General features: G+C 46.6%; 1 pseudogene; it reads left to right on the top strand.

Moving 5' to 3' along the window:
- The first annotated feature begins 7,247 nt into the window (after positions 1-7,247).
- On the top strand, positions 7,248-8,447 carry LOC146354690 (actin, cytoplasmic pseudogene; annotated as a pseudogene).
- The last annotated feature ends 11,890 nt before the right edge of the window (positions 8,448-20,337 follow it).

Raw genomic sequence — 20,337 nt, 5'->3', positions numbered from 1 at the left:
CTGCGAATTACTTGGGAAGACAGATGGACTAATGTCAGTGTACCTGAAGAAGCAAAGATCACCAGCGTTGAAACAATGATTCTCCAACATCAACTTCGCTGGACTGGCCATGTTGTTCGAATGCCTGATCATCGTCTCCAAAAGCAGTTACTTTATTCCCAACTTATGAATGGAAAACGGAATATTGGTGGACAGCAAAAGAGATTTAAAGATGTTCTCAAAGCTAATCTAAAAAAATGTAACATAAGCATTGAGAACTGGGAAGCTCTAACCCAGGAGCATTCCAACTGGAGGTCAGGCTATATTAAAGGCGCTATGGACTTTGAAGAAGCACGAGTACAGGGCGAAAGGGAGAAACGAGCTCAGCGGAAGGCACGTCAAGCAAACCCTCGCCGTAATCGCCTTCTGCCTGGAAATCTATGTCCTCACTGTGAGAGACTGTGTGGATCCAGAATTGGCCTTCACAGCCACCTGCAGACCCACTGTTAAGACTCTACTCTTGGAAGACAATCTTACTCAGTCACGAGTGATTGCCATGATGAGAACCTGCTGCACTTGTTTGGCTGGGTGTAGGATGGAAGAACTAGAAAGCAGGCCTGCAGTTTGTTTCAGTGGAAAAGTAAAGGCTATTTCACATTCTAACATCTTTCCTATATGTTTCCTGTATTACACCTGTACATACAGGTGTAAGAAAAAACATGTACAATTTAGACATGGTGGAGCAGATGTAATGCACATTTAGTGGACACGTCTGCGCATTCAGGTCTTTTAGAATCAAATGTTGCCTAAAATGACAGAGATAGCTGGGAGAGTGATGGTCCTTACTAATGACTGTAGTACGGGGATATTTGGAGGGGAAATTGAGTTCAGAAATTGAAATTGGGATAAAATATTCCATTTGATCGTGGCAGAGTTTTAATTGCTCAGTATTGGAAGAAAGTTGAGGTTCCATCAAGAAAACTATAGGAAGTGAAATACTGGGCAGTAATGAGATGCTTATAATTAACACCTACATTATGCTATAGAGAGGGAAGAGTGAAATATCTGAGTAATATGAGATATTTAAAATGCGTTTTTTTCCTTCAATATTGAGAAAGGAAGTGCAGCCTGGGTAGATCTTATAATGTATTGAGAATAATTGTACAATAATTGGCATGTATAATGGAAATACTTTAAATTTTCCTGTACTGTTCATGATTATCAAGTTATCACTTTTGAATAGATTTTTGTGAACATGTGTTTCTATGCTAATTAAGATAATAATGTACGATAGACTTTTATATATTTTGTTATAACCATAACATTTATTTTTATTGGATTTTTATTATAAAATTACACACTCTTAAAATACATGATACATATGCTCCTTAACAAGGTCTTAGAATTTTAAGCATCATAATTATTCCAGAGGATATTTGTTTAAAAGGGGAGGGGGGACACATGTATACCTCTGTAAAATGTCACGAGTGAAAATTACACCTCTCTTGTTACCACGTGTATACCTTTAGAAACCACAACTGTGGACAAAATGGGCACTCATAATCCTCCACACCCCAGCTGTTTTTGTCTCTGGCTCAGGCCAGGTTCAGTAGACAGGGCAAAATTACAGCAGCAGCTTGGATTTGGTTTGAGTAAAAAATGACATTTCCAAATACATCTCTGACTTGGTTTCTGTTTCACCTTGCTGGGGGAAAGGGGAATACAGAGATGCTTTGTAATCAAGAGCAAGTTGCCAAGCCAAAAAGGAAGAGGAAAGCCCCGATGCACCATCTACATTTCTTTTACCCTGTCCTCCACGCCCGCAAGAGGAGTGCGGAGCGGCCAAAAAGGGGCGTTCTGGGGTGGGGAAGGCGGAAATGCCTGTACGACATATCCACTGTGTCATACAGCAGCCGCCTCCCCCACTCAGCCCTCCCACTGCTAGACAGCCACCATCGGCTGTCTAGCTTAAAATGCAGGGCAGGAGAAGCACAGAGGGAATGATCCCCTCCATGCTTCTCCTTCCCTCCATTGGATAGGCAGTTGCCTCCAAGTTCAGAGGCAGCTGCCCATCTGAATAGGATTGAGCCCTAAATTTAAGTTGTTTTTATAATTTGTTGATATTGAATTGTACTGTGTTATATTATAAGCCACCTTGGGAAGTCTTGAAAGGCAGCTAAGAAATATATTTTTATCATTATTAGTATTAATATTAATAATAGTGAACTGGCATATTAAGAATGTGGTTCCATACAGAGGATGGCATGTGGTAAAGCGGTTAGGTTATGAGGTTGCTTCAGCACACACACATACTGAAAGAACAGAACAGTCTTCCATTTTTCTATTTAGTTTAGTTTGGGGATATTATGAAGTTAAATCTTTTCTTTTGTGTGTGCTAGTCAGTTTCAGCCAAGAGTTTAATTGGTTAGAGGTCAAAAGTTTAGTTAGAGGTCAGGAAGTTTACTCAGGAAGCCAGGAAATTATATAGTTGAACAGAAGGTCAGAGGAAAGGAGAAAAAATGTTTTTTTTCTTCTTTCCCCAACTCCAACCAATCAGAAGGGTAGTTTCTTGTTCGTGTCTGCAAACTAAGTTTGTATTTCCTGAGGGGAAAGAACACATTTTAAAAGATAAAAGCCTAAGGCAAAAGGGCAGTGGGGTAAGGAAAAAGGTGGGAAAAGGTGGGGAAACACAGCAGGGTTACAGGTGGAAGTCATCATCATTATAAAATCCCATGAATGAGGCAGGGCAGTGGCATGCTAAAAGCCTCATCTGGAAGTACCTTAGTGATTTTTTGGCAGAAGTAACATTTGAAGCATGGGCTTCTCAGTTCAGAGCTCAGCCTTTTAGCCACCACACTGCACTAACAAGCTGGGCAAGCACTGAATCCCCACATACAAAACCTATGTGAATTGGTCCACAATTTTCTCATTCTTTTCCTTTGTAAACAAACTGTTCCTTAATTTAAAAGGTTCCATTAATTAAAAAAAAAAGGAGCTGTAGGTGAGATCTGGATTACTTCTGTGCCCCACGTGGAGGTGTCTGAACACTTCTCTGTGCGTTCCAGGAATAGATATTCCATTTTTCTATGAATTCACTTTGTTCTCCTTTGCCTTAGACAAACTGTGACTGAGCTGAGACTTTCTGGCTTGAAGGATGGTGGAGTGGGGGGAGTGATAGAGCAAATTTCAGAGTCATATGCATGAACAGAAATGACATTTTAAGATCACACTCCCGATAGCACTAACACACTCGCCCAACCAGAGAACAAGAGACAAATGCCTTGGTATCTCAAACCAGTCAAAGCAAAGAACACATTTCACACACAAGTACTCAAGGTCCCTCAGATTCAAAGGGTTATTCCCTGAATAAATGAGAACAGGGGACAGATGTCAGGAAAATGTCACCGGCCACCAAGGGGCAGAGATACACCAGGGGCAGAGATACACCAAGGAAGGTATTTCTGGATCCTTCTTTTCTGTCTCAGTTCTGCATATCAACAGAGCACAAACAAAACACACCAGAAGGCTGCTACACCAACAGTAAGTAGTGCCCTTGATGGCTTAAGACCCTGCATTTTTCTTAATGTTAGAATAATAAGATCAGTCCTGCCCAACAACAACAACAAATTTCAGAACCCTGTAGGTCCACAGCACATGACAGAAACTACACAGAGTCCCATTGAGCTGGACAGTATCATTTCAATGGCCACCAATAAGCAGAATTCATCAGCTGCTTAGATTCCGCATTGAATGGATACCATCTTTCTATAAGGCCCAATTGAAAAAAAAAGAAGTGCACCGCCATGGATCAGTGATGATGTTGCGCAATGTCACAAATTGTGCTGGCGCTCCAAGCCCCCACACTTTTCCTTGGTCTTTCAGGCCCAAATCCAGCCTGGGATCAGCGAGGATGCCCCATGTTGACCTCTTATAGTGCCTCAAAACGTACTATGATCAGGCCTTGATGTGTGCTGCTCATCAGGATTCCCTCTGACTACAAAAAACTACAAAAAATGATGAATTTGAATGCTAAGCATCAGAAGACATGGCTTCCCCCCCCCATGCGCGCACGCACACACACACCCAGCTCTGTGCATTAATGACAATGCTGGCTGAATGCAGGGAGAACAGTGGTGCTTCTCTGCCAGTCAGAGGGAATTAAGCAGACATAGGGAGATCATACACATGCGCGCGCACACACCCTAATTCCCTGTGGGCACAAGAGAAGAAGCTAGTTTAGCTAGAGAGAGTCATTCTGAGCCCTCACCTATACCTCCAGGAATTGAACAAGGAGACGGCCCCCTTGGGAGAATCATGCAGCCCTATCCCTAAAGGGAGTGTGTGACCATAACGTGGGGAAAGGGACTCCCCCAGGCCAAAGATCCAAGACAATTTCTCCCAGACTTTCACACACTGGGAATAAGAGGCCAAAAAAATGGCCAGCATCCCAGCACGGTAGCACATGCATGGCTCTGGCTTCTGAAAGCTTCCCATAGGCACAGCTACCACGGGGGGCACGGCAAGGGAACTCTGAGCTCTCTGTAAGGGTTGACTGGGATGCAGAGCATCAGAGGAGCTTTCTGGCATTGCACTGGGGATGATGGAGAGCTCAGTCTATTTCCAGTCTGTGTCAGTTTTGCCCAGTGGAAACTGGTGGCTCCGATGTCATGGGGCGATGAATCTGCTCTGGGTTTCAACTTCAAGTCAGAACCATTAGAGTTCTGACTGGTTCTGACTGAAACCTGGAGCAGATTCACCGCTCCGGTGACATTGGAACCACCAACCTCCACTGGTTTCACGGGCCTTTTATCATAAGTCTGTTCTGTCCTGTCTTCCCTATTTTTTTAAAAACACACACGGACATTTACATTTAGATTGTCCGCATTTCCTGCTAAAATATGCATTTTTGAATGCATGGCTCCCCAAAGCATGCATTTTTGTATGCATTTGTGAGCAGAGAACTGCATCGCATAACTTGGAGATCTGTGCAGTCCGAAGGATAACTGCCTTCCGATCCGTGCATTGGTCTGGGTAGTGCAAATTAGTTCAGGTCGGTTCCCTTAAAGATGCAGACCAAACAAAATCCCTCCAGTTGCACTAGAGACACCCCGACGCCAAGCTGCGTGTCTTTCTGCACAGAATTCATGCCCTAATAATTAGGACCTAATTGGACTAATTGAACAGTGTGACTCAGAAAGCAACGGTTAACCCAAACCAGCCTCCCCCAACCTAGTGTCCTCCAGATGTGTTGGAATACAACTCCCATCATCCCCAGCCAGCATGTCCAATGGCGTTGCTGTCTGGGGGATGGTGGAAATTGTAGTCCAACACACCTGGAGGGCACCAGGTTGGGGGAGGCTGGCCCAGACCCTCAGTTGGTGACACTTGGTCCTCCACTCCACCACACATGAGCTACGATCCCCGAGAGGAAATGCATCCCAGGCTAAAGAGCATCCTTTGCGCCGCATTTACACCTCTCTGCACTAGCTAATATGAAAGAATCATGTTCCGTGCTGAGCAATCTGCCGGAGACTGTTGAGCCAGCAGCTTGGATGCAACGTGCTTCCCCACAACTTGTAAAAGCACCTGCGCCCTGGACAGTCATGGCATTGAGGCACTCTCTCTCTCTCTCAGTCTCACACACACACACACACACACACACACACTCTACACATGGTCATCTCCTCTGCTCAGACTTTTATCTTTAGAACTCACAAAACCATAAATGTACTTGGAATATTGCAACCTCATCTGCAAGTTACAGGTGGTGGGCAGGGGGCAGTGTTGCACTTAGCCAGTTAATGCATGGGAATTTGGGGGCACAGCTAGCCTTAGGATCTCTATAGCCTGCAGTGTGGTTTCCTGTGCTCCTCCCCTTCTTCCACCACCCTTCTCTCTCTCTGACCTTCCACCATTGCTGGGAGCACATGTGTTTGCTCTCACTCCTGCCTGTGCAACAGAACACAAAATGGACTGAACAAACTCTCTTGAAACTCTACACTGTGCCTGCATTGTAAGTGCAAGAATACTTGTGAGTACACTGTTTTTCTTTTTCTTCACTAAAGAAAGGTGTGGTCTCCTTTTTTTAAGACTTGTGTGCATGTGGGACTGGTAAGCGCTCATTCTGCTTTGCCTTTTTGTTTGTCTCTGCTGGCTGCCTTTCTAGCAGGAGGCATGTTAGAAAGACCCATGGCAGAAAGACCTTTTTTTTTGACAGACCGCCTCAGGCAGAGATGGTGACAGCTCACCCTGGAATGCAGTGTTGTTGCTTCATGTCGCTTTGCCCAGCAGACCCCTGTGCTTGTTGTGCAGCACTGCAGGCCTGCCTCAGATGGGCTTCTGCCCTGAGAGGCAGCCTAAAAGCATTTGAAATAAATAAATAAGAGCAGACAAATAATTTCCCTACCCTGCCTCTTGGCCATAGAATGACAAAAAGACAAACCCGTAGAAGATTACAAGGTGTCCGGATAGTACAGTGATCACAGATAACTGTCATGACCTTGGGTCTGGAGGCTCAGCATCACCCCAAAGAGGAATTTGAGCCCAAGATACTGGTCACCCCACTCTAGGGAGGACCCTCAGGCACCCCTGATGCATCCCCCAGGGACTTGCCCCTCCCGTCACGCTCAGCCTCCAGGAATGGCTCTCCCACAGCCTCTCAGGTCCCTCAGCTGTAGAGGAGCTTAAGGGCCCAGAAAAGAGCATGGGCCCTTTAAGGCTGCAGTCAGTACCAAGTGGGAAGTGAAGCTTCTAAGGGACCTGAGCTAACTGGTCTATTTGAGTCCTCAGTTGCTCTTCCTCCCTTGCTGGAACAACAGCTCCTTCCATGAGGAAATACCCCCAGCCTAGAGAACTCCTTCAAAGTGATGTCCAAGGAGCTATTAGTCTCTGTCTTGTTGTGCTCTTGTTTACCCAGCATAACTTCCAAGTTAACGTGATCCTGCCTTGCCATCCATAGGTTCCTTGTACCAAAGCCTAATCAAGCCCCCTAGCCAGGACAGGGACCATATCACGATAAGCTCTCACTGGGTGTCATCTCCTTCTCATTTCCACATCTATCTTAGAATGAGAACTTTCCTATCTTGTCCCTCCACTGTTATGATGTCATTCTGCTCTGCCTGTGTCCCAGGCAATTGCCATGGTAACATGGCACCTGTCTTCTATACTGTTAGGATGACCCCTCCTTTTGCTTGGAGGCTGCTGGCCTGGTGCTGGTCTTGTGATGGTGTCAGAGCAAAGTGAGAGAGCCTCTAAAAGCTCCCATCAGAATGAGCTACCACAAGAAGCCCAAGAGCCCTGGTCCCGCAAGCCATAAACCAAGCTCGAGGGGCCCTGCCTCAACCTCCATGTCAGGTCCATCCGAGAAGTACAAGGACTATGCTGCCGTGGTAATAGACACGGGCACTGGCTACACCAAGAGCGGCCTTGCTGGGGATGAGAAGCCAAGATCTGTCGTGCCCAGTGTCGTGGGGGTGCCCAGGTACAGGACAAAGGAGAGCCCTCTGTACTACGTCGGGAAGAGCATCCCACAGCGGCGCGCAGAGGTGAGCACACATGTGGTGATGACTCACGGCGTGGTGACAGATTGGGATGCCCTGGAGATGCTGTGGCATCACGTTTTCTACACAGAGCTCAGTGTGTGCCCAGAAGAGCTAGCAGTGCTGGTTACAGATGCCCCCATGTCCCCAACCACGAACCGAGAGAAAATGGCCGAGCTGCTCTTTGAGAACTTTGAAGTGCCAGCCATGTTTGTAGCCCACCAGTCCCTTCTGTCGGTGTATTCCTATGGGCGCACGAGTGGGCTAGTGATTGGCTGTGGCTATGGGACATCCTACACAGCTCCTGTGCATGATGGATACATCTTACCTCATGCGACCTACCGACTGGACATAGCAGGCCAAGCCCTGTCTGAGTACCTGGCCAAGCTGATGGGTGAATCTGGGAACCCTTTTCAAAAGGAGGAAATGGAGGAGGTGTGCCAGATCAAGGAGAGGTGCTGTTATATCCCTGAGGAGTACGAGTTGGAACTGAATGCAGATGAGAAGAAATACCTCATGGACTACACTCTTCCCGACAGGCAGGTCATCTCCATCGGCAGTGAGCGCTTTCGCTGCCCAGAGGTCATCTTCAATCCAACCATGCTGGGCTTCCCAGAGGTGGGGCTTCATATCCAAGCCATAAACAGTATCAGAAAATGTAAGCCGGAGCGACAGGGGGAGTTGCTTTCCAATGTGCTGCTGGCTGGTGGCACCACCATGATTCGTGGCTTCTCCGAGAGGATTAAAAAGGAACTGCACAAAATGGAGCCAACAAGAAAGGTGGGCATCCTGGCTTCCCCCAACCGCATCTTCTCTGCCTGGTTGGGGGGCTCCATTGTGGCCTCCCTCAACTCTTTCCAGAACCTGTGGATCAGCCGGCAGGCCTACAATGAGAAGGGGCCTTTCGTTGTCCACCGGCACTGCTTCTGACTTTGGTGGCACCAGCCAAGCTTGGTGGGGCATGTTGAGGGGAGAGAAGGAGTCAAAGGGGAATCTCCTCCACAACATGGTCATTTTGAGTGCTCGGCTTTCAAGTCAGTTCTGTCATAACTTCTGGAGATGGGGAAGTGCAGGAGGAGTCACTTAGGAATTTGCCCAAATCCCTTTTGCATGTAGGAAATGTTTAACGGGGGGTCACAGCTATTAAAAGCGTGGTTGCTACCAGTAAAACCTATCCTTTAATTATAGTCAAAGGCTGTTAGATTTCTCACAGACACAAATGTTAAGACTGTCTCACATGCGCACACACACCAGTCAGGACTTTTCTCCACAGACAGCTCGTGCACTGTTGCCCCATCCCTCACCCACCCCCATTTGCGGTTCTCACTACATCTTTACCCTGAATCAGGAGTAGGCAACTTGTGGCTCTCCAGACGTTGCTGGACTACAACTCCCATCATGCCTTGCCAGCATGGCCAATTGTGAGGCATGATGGGAGTTACAGTCCAACAGCATCAGGAAGGCCAAAAGTCCCCCCCCGCCCTAAATCCATGACACATCCTCATCCATATTCTGAGTGTCTTCTGCCTCACCACTTCTCCTTCACAACAGACTTGCACAAAGGCTACGTAGTCAGGGCTCACTGGCTGAGAAGATTTTCAGAGGAGTAACCGTGTCAAGTTTGCCTCAGCGACAGCAACCGAGAGTCTTGTGCCCCCCCCTCCAACTTGAAGGCTCTACACAGCTCCTTTTTTTCATTTGGGCTGAGAAGAGTTCAACATGAAAGGTTGCCAAGATCTCAGGAGCAAAGATGCAGGAGGGGATTTTGAATATGGAGAAAGAGAGATGAAAACAAAGCCATTGTGGTCTGTATGTAGCTGCTGTTGGCAAACATCACAACTAGCGTATACAAATCCTACTAATGAATGCCACTGAAGTGGAGGCTCTCCCTGTAAGAATAGGGGACTGAGGCATATGCCAAGGCCAGCCAAAATCGGTCCTATGGTCAAAGCACATATAGAAATGTTAACAACCACTTGCTTCTTTGTGACATGGGGTGGAATTCTCCCAGTATGAGGATCTCAGCCAGTCATGGGAGAGAGACCGCAGGGCTGGTGCCATGGTGGGGCAGGGGAGGAGTGGAGGTGCACTCTCTATCCTTACTAGCCTCCCCCCATTCTGTCTTCAGGCATCCCTGTCCTTTATCGTTGCACGGCCTAAACACTGTTTGAAACAGGATGGGACATTTATAGCTATCTCCTAACCGGAGACTCTGGCTGAGACCACCCCTTTAGGGTTGGGGGTAACACAGTCTCTTCTCTCATGTCCCTGGGGATGCTCTGCTAGGAACATCAGAGATGGTCGTTCTCTCCCAAAGAACTTGGAACTCATCCTGCTTCTTTTGCCCTGTCTCCATGACAATCTGTGTAATTACTGCTGGTGGACTATTTGTTGCCATGGCAAATTTAAATGCACAGTGATCCTTGTATGTTCTGCTATGAGTCACTGGCTGCACCGCCAGTCAGCTAGCTGGGTCAGCGCCTACTCTCTGGTTTAGCTCCGTGGGAAAGAGGCCAACCAGCTGTGGCTAATCGCATGGGGCTGCCTTGCTCTAAAGGAGGGCTAGGCAACCTGGTGCCCTCTCGATGCTTTGGACTACAACTCCCAGCATCCCTGACCATTGGCCATGCTGGCTGGGGCTTATAGGACTTGTAGTCCAAAAACATCTGGAGGGCACCAGTGGCCTAGCCCTGTTTTAATGTAATACAGAGACATCCCAGTACACTGAACCTTTTATACAGGCTCCTTCTAGAGTGACACAGTCTATCAGCTGACTTGCCAGTGAGCAAGCTGTCACTAGGGTTGGGGGAGAAATTCATTTGGTTCACACCTAATTTCACACTTTCAAACCAATTTGCAAAACGACACCTAGTTATCCAACACAGTTCGCATTTCTCCAAATTTTGCAATCCGGTACTCCAATCAAAATTTTATTTGTTTATTTATATCATTATTGTTGTTGTTGTTGTTGTTATTGTTACATTTCTATACCACCCAATAGCTGGAGCTTTCTGGGCAGTTTACAAAGATTAAAAACATTAAAAATACAATATACAGAGATTAAAAACCATATACATAAAAAACACATGAACGAACAATATACACAAAAGAAACATATATCTAAAACAACTTCAAACAAACAATCTCAAAAACAAACAACCATAGCCATAAGACATTCCAGGATCAATTAAACATTTATCATATACTGTCAAATGCCTGGGAGAAGAGAAAGGTCTTAAGTTGGTGCCAAAAAGATAACAATGTTGGTGCCAAATGGGCCTCGTCAGGGAGATCATTCCATAATGTAGGGGCCACCACCAAAAAGGCCTTCTCCCTTGTCACCGTCTTCCGAGCTTCCCTCGGTGTATGCAACCAGAGGAGGGCCTTAGATGTTGAGCGTAATATACAGGTAGGTTTGTGTCAGGAGAGGCGCTCCATCAGGTATTGTGGTCCCAAGCCATGTAAGGCTTTATAGGTTAAAACCAGCACCTTGAGTTGGGCTCGGAAACATACAGGCAGCCAGTTCAAGCAGGCCAGAGTTGGTCTTATGTGTTCGGGCCTTCTGGTCCCCGTTATCAATCTAGCCGCTGCATTTTGTGTGAGCTGCAGTTTCCGAACTGTCTTCAAAGGCAGCCCCACGTAGAGTGCATTGCAGTATCTAACTTGGAGATTACCAGAGCATAGACAACTGAAGCCAGGTTATCCCTGTCCAGATAGGGGCATAGCTGGGCCACCAACTGAAGTTGGTTGAAAGCACTCCGTGCCACTGAGGCCACCTGAGCCTCAAGTGACAAAGATGGCTCAAGGAGAACCCCCAAAACCCATCCAGAGTAGGTTGAGCACCCTCCATCTGGTCAGAAGAACCACCCACCAATAGCATCTCAGTCTTGTCTGGACTGAGTTTCAATTTATTACCCTTCATCCAGTCCATTGTCGCAGCCAGGCATCGATTTAGCACATCCAGAGCCTCACCTGAAGAAGATGAAAAGAAGAAATAAAGCTGTGTGTCATCAGCATACTGACGACAATGCGCCCCAAAACTCCGGATGACTGCACTCAACAGTTTCATGTAGATGTTAAATAGCATGGGGGACAGAACTCCTGTGGCACTCCATGCCGGAGAATCCATGGGGCTGAGCAATATTCCCCAAGCACCATCTTCTGCAGCCGACCATCCAAGTAGGAGCGAAACCACTACAATGCAGTGCCTCCCACTCCCAGCTCAGACAATCGTCCCAAAAGAATACCATGGTCAATAGTATCAAAAGCCACTGAGAGATCAAGCAGAATCAACAATCACACTCCCCCAGTCTCTCTCCCGACATAGGTCATCATACAGGGTGACCAAGACTGTTTCCATGCCAAAACCTGGCCTGAAGCCCAACTGAAATGGATAATCAGTCTCATCCAAGAGTGTCTGGAGCTTAATAGATTTATATACTTCTGAACATGTTTAAAAGTATATTTTCCTTCTCGGAGACCCCCTCCCATAGGAAGTGAGGTGGGTGGCTACCATAAACTGGGTGCCACCACAGAGAAGGCACCCTTCTTATGGGACCACCAGCAAGACCATCAATTATCTGAATGATCACACAGGTCTATACTGGGGAAGGTGATTTGCCATGCATAGAAAAATATGCATACAAAAAGGTGTATATCAGGGGATACCTCATGCAAAAATGTGTATGTTTTCACTACATTTTACTAAATTCACCAATTTTCACTAAAATCAATGATGCTGACAAATTTTGTAATTAGTCTGCTCACTGGTCAAACCTTGCCGGTTCCTAATACTCACCTTTTTAACGAGCCTGGACTAGCAATTTACACATTCGCTATCAAGTCTGAAATTGATCGCAAACTTCTGAACATGCTTAGCCTGTATCTAAGCAATGCCATTTCTGGTGCTGCATTGCTTGGATTAACCCTTTCCTTGCCTCATCCGGTGCTGCTTCTCCTCTCGCCACTGCTGCAGCTGCCAGAGCGCTGGCTCTGCAAGGAGGAGGACGACTTGGCAGCACCCCGCCCCTGCCAAGTTTTTACTCATCCTAAAGTCTCCTTGGCAGCTTCCCTCATTGTTCCCACCACTGCTTTGGCTCCGAGGAGGCACGACACATTTCCAAGCTACAGCTCCCCAAAAGCACTTCGATACTGCGCATGTGCAAAAGCTCGTTTACATGGAATTAGAGTTTGCTTTGAGGGAGAACTCTTGCCTGAGCCTACATGGGTGAGTTCGTTGTTTTCCAAGTAAATAACAAACTCACTCGGGATGGCTTTGCCCATCACCAGTGAAGATCAGGCTAAAAATGCATTGCATTAGGAAAGCTGCTCACAAAAAATATGCATATTAGGCAAAACTGAGTATAAAAATGCATGTATTATACTTGGTTCTAAGGGAAGCAAAAGCTGAGTGTAGTCAAACGCGTACCCTGGATTTTAGGAAAGCTGATTTTCATAAACTCAGAACAATGATCAGTAAGGTCCCATGGCAAGCGACGCTAACGAGAAAAGGAGTCCAAGATGGGCGGGAGCTTTTAAAAAAGGAAATTCTCAAGGCACAATCACAAACAATTCCAACAAGAAGAAAAGGTGGAAGACAACAGAAGAAGCCAATGTGGCTTCACAAAAAGCTTAGGGATGACCTGAAAACAAAAAAGGACACATATAGGAAGTGGAAAGAAGGCCAGGTAACAAAGGAAGAGTACAGGCAGATAGCACAGAATTGCAGGGATGGCTTCAGGAAGGCTAAAGCTGAGAATGAGCTGAGGTTAGCAAGGGATGCTAAAAACAACAAAAAGGCTTTCTTCAGCTACGTGCATAGTAAAAGGCAGAGGAAAGAAATGGTGGTTCAGCTATTAAATAAGGATGGCAAAACAATAACAGATGACAAAGAAAAGGCAGAGGTGCTCAATTCCTACTTTGGCTCAGTCTTCTCCCAAAAGAGGGTCTATCACCCCCCCCCCCCGGCAAAGGCGAAGTACAGGCTGAAGGGGCAGGATTGCAGTTTGAGATCCATAGGCATATGGTCAAGGAACACCTAATTACTTTGAATGAGTTCAAATCTCCAGGGCCAGATGAACTGCATCCTAGAGTAATAAAGGAACTGGCAGAAGAACTCTCAGAACCGTTGTCTATTCTCTTTGAGAAATCATGGAGGATGGGAGAAGTGCCAGATGACTGGAGGAGGGATAATGTTGTCCCTATCTTCAAAAAGGGTAAAAAGGAGGAACCTGGGAACTACAGACCAGTCAGTCTGACATGAATCCTAGGGAAAATTCTGGAGCAGATGATAAAGGAATCCATCTGGAAGCACCTTGACAACAATGCCGTGATTACTTGAAGCCAACATGGATTTGTCAAAAACAAGTCCTGCCAGACAAATCTGATCTCATTTTTTGATCAAGTAACCTCCCTTGTAGACCGTGGGAATGCTGTAGACATCATATACCTTGACTTCAGCAAAGCTTTCAACAAAGTGCCCCATGATATCCTGATGAGCAAACTAGCTCAAAGTGGGCTAGATGAAACAACGATCCGGTGGATCCACAGTTGGCTACAGAATCGGACTCAAAGAGTGCTTATCAATGGGACCTTCTCCAACTGGGGAGAGGTAACGAGTGGGGTACCGCAGGGCTCAGTCCTGGGCCTAGTGCTCTTCAACATTTTTATGAATAACTTGGAGGAGGAGGTGCAGGGAATGCTGATCAAATTTGCAGATGACACAAAATTGGGTGGGATAGCTAATACTTTGGAAGACAGAAACAAAATTCAAAGTGATCTGGATAGACTGGAGCGCTGGGCAGAAAACAACAGAATGACATTTAATAGGGATGAATGCCAAGTTCTGCACCTAGGAAAAAGAAACCAAATGCACAGTTACAAGATGGGGGATACGTGGCTCAACAACACTACAAGCGAGAAGGATCTTGGAATTGTTGTCGATCACAAGCTGAATATGAGCCAACAATGTGATGTGGCTGCAAAAAAGGCAAATGCTCTTTTGGGCTGCATTAATAGAAGCATAGCTTCCAAATCCCGGGAAGTACTAGTTCCCTTCTACTCAGCACTGGTTAGGCCTCATCTAGAGTACTGTGTCCAGTTCTGGGCACCACACTTTAAGAAGGATGCAGACAAACTGGAGAAGGTTCAGAGGAGGGCAACAAAGATGATCAGAGGACTGGAAACAAAGCCCTATGAAGAGAGACTGAAAGAACTGGGCATGTTTAGCCTTGAGAAGAGAAGACTGAGGGGAGATATGATAGCACTCTTCAAGTACTTGAAAGGTTGTCACAGAGAAGAAGGCCAGGATCTCTTCTTGATCATCCCAGAGTGCAGGACATGGAATAATGGGCTCAAGTTACAGGAAGCCAGATTCTGGCTGAACATCAGGAAAAACGTCCTGACTGTAAGAGCAATACAACAATGGAACCAATTACCTGGGGAGGTGGTGGGCTCTTCCACACTGGAGGCGTTCAAGACGAGGCTGGACAGCCATCTGTCAGGGATGCTCTGACTTGGATTCCTGCATTGAGCAGGGGGTTGGACTCGATGGCCTTGTAGGCCCCTTCCAACCCTATTATTCTATGATTCTATTAGGAAAAATGCATGCAGAAATGTATTCAGATTTTCACCAAATTTTTAACAGAAATTCTCAAAGCTCAGGATGAACCAAACCTAATATTGCAAAAATTCTTAAAGTCTGAGATGATCCAAACTGAACAGCAGAAAAAATAAGGAACTGTGAGAAACTGCGGTTGACAGATTCATCCATCCCTATTGGTGATTCTCTTCCCAGCATCCCTGCCATGAACTGGCTTTCCGGGCAGTTCAAAAGGATCTACAGCGTCATCCCTTCCATCCCTGAGAAGGCTGGGCTATGAAAAGTCCCTCTCCACCACCATTTCCCTTCTGTGGTAGGTTCTAGTGAGTGTCAGAAAAGAATGACAGTCCAAAAATGGATAGTTCATAGCTGGCAGCAAAGGCAGTGGGGAAGAAAGGCTGCCAGGAACAATCTGTCATGACAGAAAGGAGGGATGGTTCTGGTGTCAAAACTGTTCCATAAAAAAAATGTCACTGCCCCTCTGGAAAGAAATCGTGATTCCCAAACTGAAGCACAAATGCTCTTGGGTGCTTGAGAAAACGCCTGCCCATGGCAACAGCCATTCATTGCAGACTCCCCACCCCCACCCCGTACTCCCACTGTTCATTTCCATACAGTAACCTTGCTTCCTTTTCTTCCTTTTCCAGCCCAGATGGGTGGAAGGGACAGGGCAGGAAAAAGAGACAGAGGGAAAATGGAGGTAATGCCAGGCAGTAGTTAGGCCAAGACAAGTCTGTAAACTGCTTGGCGACTGCAGGTTCTGAGCTCAAATGCCCAGAGGAGCGTATGCTGAATTCTCTCTCATACCGGTGTCAGGGAGCAGCAGGTGTGCCATTCTGTACATATGCCAAATAAATGGAACTTGGGACACAATCCTGTGCATGTTTAGAGAGAGAAAAGTCCTTCAACTCCCAGCATTTGCCAGCCAGCACTATTGGCTGGGGAATGCTGGGAGTTGTAGGACTTTTTCTCTCTAAACATGCACAGGATTGTGCCCTTAGTTGATGTCTCTGGGTTGGCCAAAGAATTTTTACAATTAGTGTATGTGCTGCATGATACTTGCTGAAGAGCCAACTACTTGGTGGGTTTCCCTCACCCCTCCCACCCCGAAAAAAGATGTTCTTCATGATGGACAAGGGGCCCGCTTGAAAGTGGCCTGGAGTGAAAGCTGAGTTCATGTGAGTTTCTCAGACCCCCCTTGTTCTGGCCAGGCAATGGCTGGCACCACTTCTTCACACAACGCATAGTTAAACTATGGAATTCGCCACCGCAGGATGTAGCAATGGCCACCAATTTGGATGGTGTTAAAAGGGGGTTGGACAATTCCTGGAGGAGAAGGCTATCACTGGCTACTAGTATTGAGGGTGATGTGCTACCTCCGGTATCAGAAGCAGTATGCCTATATACACCCGTTACTGGGGAACATGGGTGGGAGGGTGCTGTTGCACTCATGTCCTGCTTGTCGATTCCTGGCCGACAGCTGGTTGGCCACTGTGTGGACAGAAACGTGGACCAGATGGACCCTTGGTCTGATCCAGCAGGGCTCTCCTTATGTTTGGTCATCCACTTTCAGTTGTACCAGAGGTAGCACACATGCCAGCTGTGTCCAGCACGGTCACAGCTATTTGGATACAATCAAATCAAAATTCTGTGCCAGGGGAGTTGGACATCTTTAAGCCCAAGGTCAAAATTATCTTTTAGAAAAGCTCTCCTGGGGGGTGGGGGACTTATTTCCTGTGGTGGGTGGGGCCAAAGGCAAAAGGGGGTGGGCTGAAAAATGCAAAAAATACCAACCTATTTTGGCATAAATCTCTGACTTACTCAAGAGAGAAGGCCTTGCCACCAGCTTGGTATTTCTGGGAGTTTCAAGGCACCCCTGTGGGAAGTGACATGGCTGTGGGTGCCTGGCAGACACCGGGTCGTGGGTTTGGGATGGGCCTAGAGATTGGTCTGAATGGCCTGGCGGGGTCCCTCACAACCCAGGGTCTCTGACTGCAAGGACTCTGACTGCAAGGATCCCTTCCCTGTGCATTTCTTGACTCTACCACTTCTGTACGCAGTGCTGTCCGTGTGGCTGCCCCGGGGCCATCCCTCTCCAGGGCCAGTTGACAGCCGGGAACGTTCTGGTGATGTGTTTCCGTGGGAGGTGGGATGGCCCAAGAAGGCCTCGGCCAGGGGGCCAGAGCCTCTTTCCTCCCGAGGGCCGAAGTCCATTTCGGAGAAGCTTTCAGGGGCTGCGTTCCAGTGGTGGGCGGGGCGAAGGCAAAGGGGAGAAAAGCAAAGGGTCGGGGCCAAAACATCAGCACATGGTAGCTTAAAGCTCTTCTTGCCGGTAACTGAGCTCTCAGGAGAGGCATTTCGACCTCTTAGAATGGTGAAAAAACTGCACAAAGGCTGGGAAACCACCAAAGGATTGGTGGTTAGGGGGAAAGGCGGTGTAGCCATCTGGGGAAGCCCAGAGGGCCAGGTTGGGACTGAATTTGTCAGCCCTGTTGTATGCTGGGGAATCACCCAAGAAAAATAAATAAAATTGGGCATCAACCACAGAAGGATAAAACTGGCTAGCAGCTTCTCTTCGCTATCAGTGTAACTTCAAGCCTCCCTTGCAAACTTTGTTTGCATGTTAACTGGGAGCCTTTGTAGTTATGAATGAGGAATGCTGAGTTGCATTTCATGTGGCAGGAGTAGAAATGTGAAGGCCTGGGGGGAAAAACAGGGCAGGGCAGGGCAGGAGAAAATGTAGGGGGAAATGTTTTTTACCCAAATCCCCCACACACAAAAACCTGCAGAAAACCCTCAGTTTTTAAAATAATAATCATCTCCTGCTCCCCATTTCTTTCTGTTTGTTTTCCAGGTTTTCCCATCTCTAGGTAGGAGCGTGATGTAGTTTAACTCTTATTTAGTTTATTCTCTGGGAGAGTTCTGTGTTGGGCATTCTGAGGAACTGCATGGGTTGAGCAAACTGAGGTTTTTTCCGGGGCTCAGGTTATATCGTGCCAGGCACCCGTGAGCAGAGCCATCACAAGAGGCATCCAGATGGTCTGATGAATAGAATCCTAGGCTGAGCTCGGCTGACCCCCATCAATACATAAGTGATACCTCTCTATAATCACATTAACTCTATAAATTAGACATCTTGTAAATATTGAACTGTGTCTGCCTCCCGCTGATTAATTGGGAATTATACTTGAGGTTACTACACAGTGCAAAGATTAATAACCGTGTGTCTTGCTGTTTTCAGGCTGTATGATTAAACTCTTGATTAGAAGCCCAGTCTACAGCGCAGCGCTAATTCCCCCGTGCTTACCCAGCAGTTAATTACGGACGGAGGTGGTCGGCAGTCAATGTGATCATAGCTCTCGCCTGTGCGAAGTGCAGCCCCTCTCAGCACTGGCTGAAATGCACCCAACCATTTAGCCAGGGGAGTCTGGCATCAGTTTTGTTGTGTAGTGCAGCATACAGTCATACGGCCTACCATACTGAGCCAGCCTGGAGCCAGAACCTCATGTGGGGAGCTACAATAGATTTGTGTCTGCTTGGGCCTCAGACCTCCCTTTAGGTGCAGAACAGAACTGGTGTGTGCACCATTGGAACACAGGAAGATAAGAAGCTGCGTTAGACCAGGTCAGACACTTGGCCCATCTAGCTAGGTGTGGGCGAACCCCCAAAGTCCAGTCGGGGGGGGGGGTGTCCGCCACAGGGAAATTCAGGCCGCTTGGGCTCACCAGATGTCCCCAGAGCCCTGTGTGCGCACACCAGATTTTGCAGAGCATCTTTCTGGTTTTAAAAAGGCAAGGTCGGCTGCCATTCACAGACCTTGGGAAAATGACAACTGTAAATTGCGAATTTTTCATCATTTGTGGCTGTAAAGCACTTGCATCTACATAAATTGCCACCGTACAAGCGCTTCTACAGCTGCAGTTTATGTAGATGTAAGTGCTTTACGGCCACAAATGGCATAAAATATGCCATTTATGGCTATGATTTTCCCAACGTCCGTGAATGGCAGCTGCCATTCCCTGACCTTGTCTTTTTAAAACCTGGAAGCCATCCCTCGCAGAGGCCAGTGAGTATGGAGGTAAGGGGAGCCGGTTCACTGTGGACTCTGCAGGTAGGATTCTTGGGAATTTCTTAGGATTTCTCCAGCAACCCTACATCTAGCCCAGTATTGTTGACACTGACTGGCAGCAGCTCTACAGGGTTTCAGGCAAGCGTTTTTCTAGCTCTGCCTGGACATGCGGGGAATCGAACCTGAGACCTTTTGCACACAAAGCAGGTGCTCTACCACTGAGCGATGGCTCCGCCCCATCAATGAGCACCCCAAGCTGAGAACCTGATACTTCAAGGGGAGTGTAAGCCCATCTAGAACTGTCACCTTCCCTGACAGACAAACCACCCAATAACACCACCTCTGTCTTGTTGGGATTGAGTTTGGGGGGTTTGGGCCTTCACCAAGTATGTCACCGAGTGCTACATTAGATGCTACGTCTTCTATTTATTTCTTCTTGGAGCTGGTATTAGTATTTAAAGCTTTAAGAAGTACGTTTTGTGTCACAACCAAGAAAGCACATTATTATAAATATCCCTCAAAAATCTGTGTAGACAAGTATAATTCAGCATAGCCAAACTGAGCAGGGAAGTGTGGGCTGGGGCTGTGCCATGTATATGGAACGGATCCCACTGACAGCAAATGTGCTCAGAAGTGAGGAAAAGAAGACGTGATCCCTCCCCATTGCCCGGCAATGTTCAATGAACCTCTCATGCTTGGAGTTTGATTGTGCCTGTATGCATTTCTCTTTGCCCTCTGTTCCTGATCCAACAGCAGTTTGATTGGCAGAACACAATGACATTTCTTTTTTTCTTTTTCTTTTTAAATACTTTTTATTCCATTTTTATCTTTATAAATGAAATAAACAGTACCAACAACCTAATCAGTATCTACAGTTTCTCAACAATACAGTATTCTTATGAGGACACAGCAATAAAGAAAAAGAGGGAAAAGATGAAAAAAGAAAACAGAAGGAGAAGGAGAAGGAAGAAGAAAGCAAGAAAAAAATGAAAAAAATATTTTAAAAAGTTACTTAAAAGGATTAAATTTAAACAACATTATACACAAATTCAAATACCATTCTACTTAAAAGTTATACCTATAACATTGGTAATATTACAATTCAGTACAGCATAGATAATCAACCTTACATTTCAATATCATATCATCAG

Source organism: Heloderma suspectum, chromosome 2 (assembly GCF_057233095.1).
Source record: "Heloderma suspectum isolate Gila_16-S chromosome 2, 16-S_ref, whole genome shotgun sequence".
NCBI classification, from domain to species: Eukaryota; Metazoa; Chordata; class Lepidosauria; order Squamata; family Helodermatidae; genus Heloderma; species Heloderma suspectum.
The sequence above is the reverse complement of the archived record's forward strand: the minus strand, read 5'-3'. Positions and strand labels throughout refer to the sequence as shown.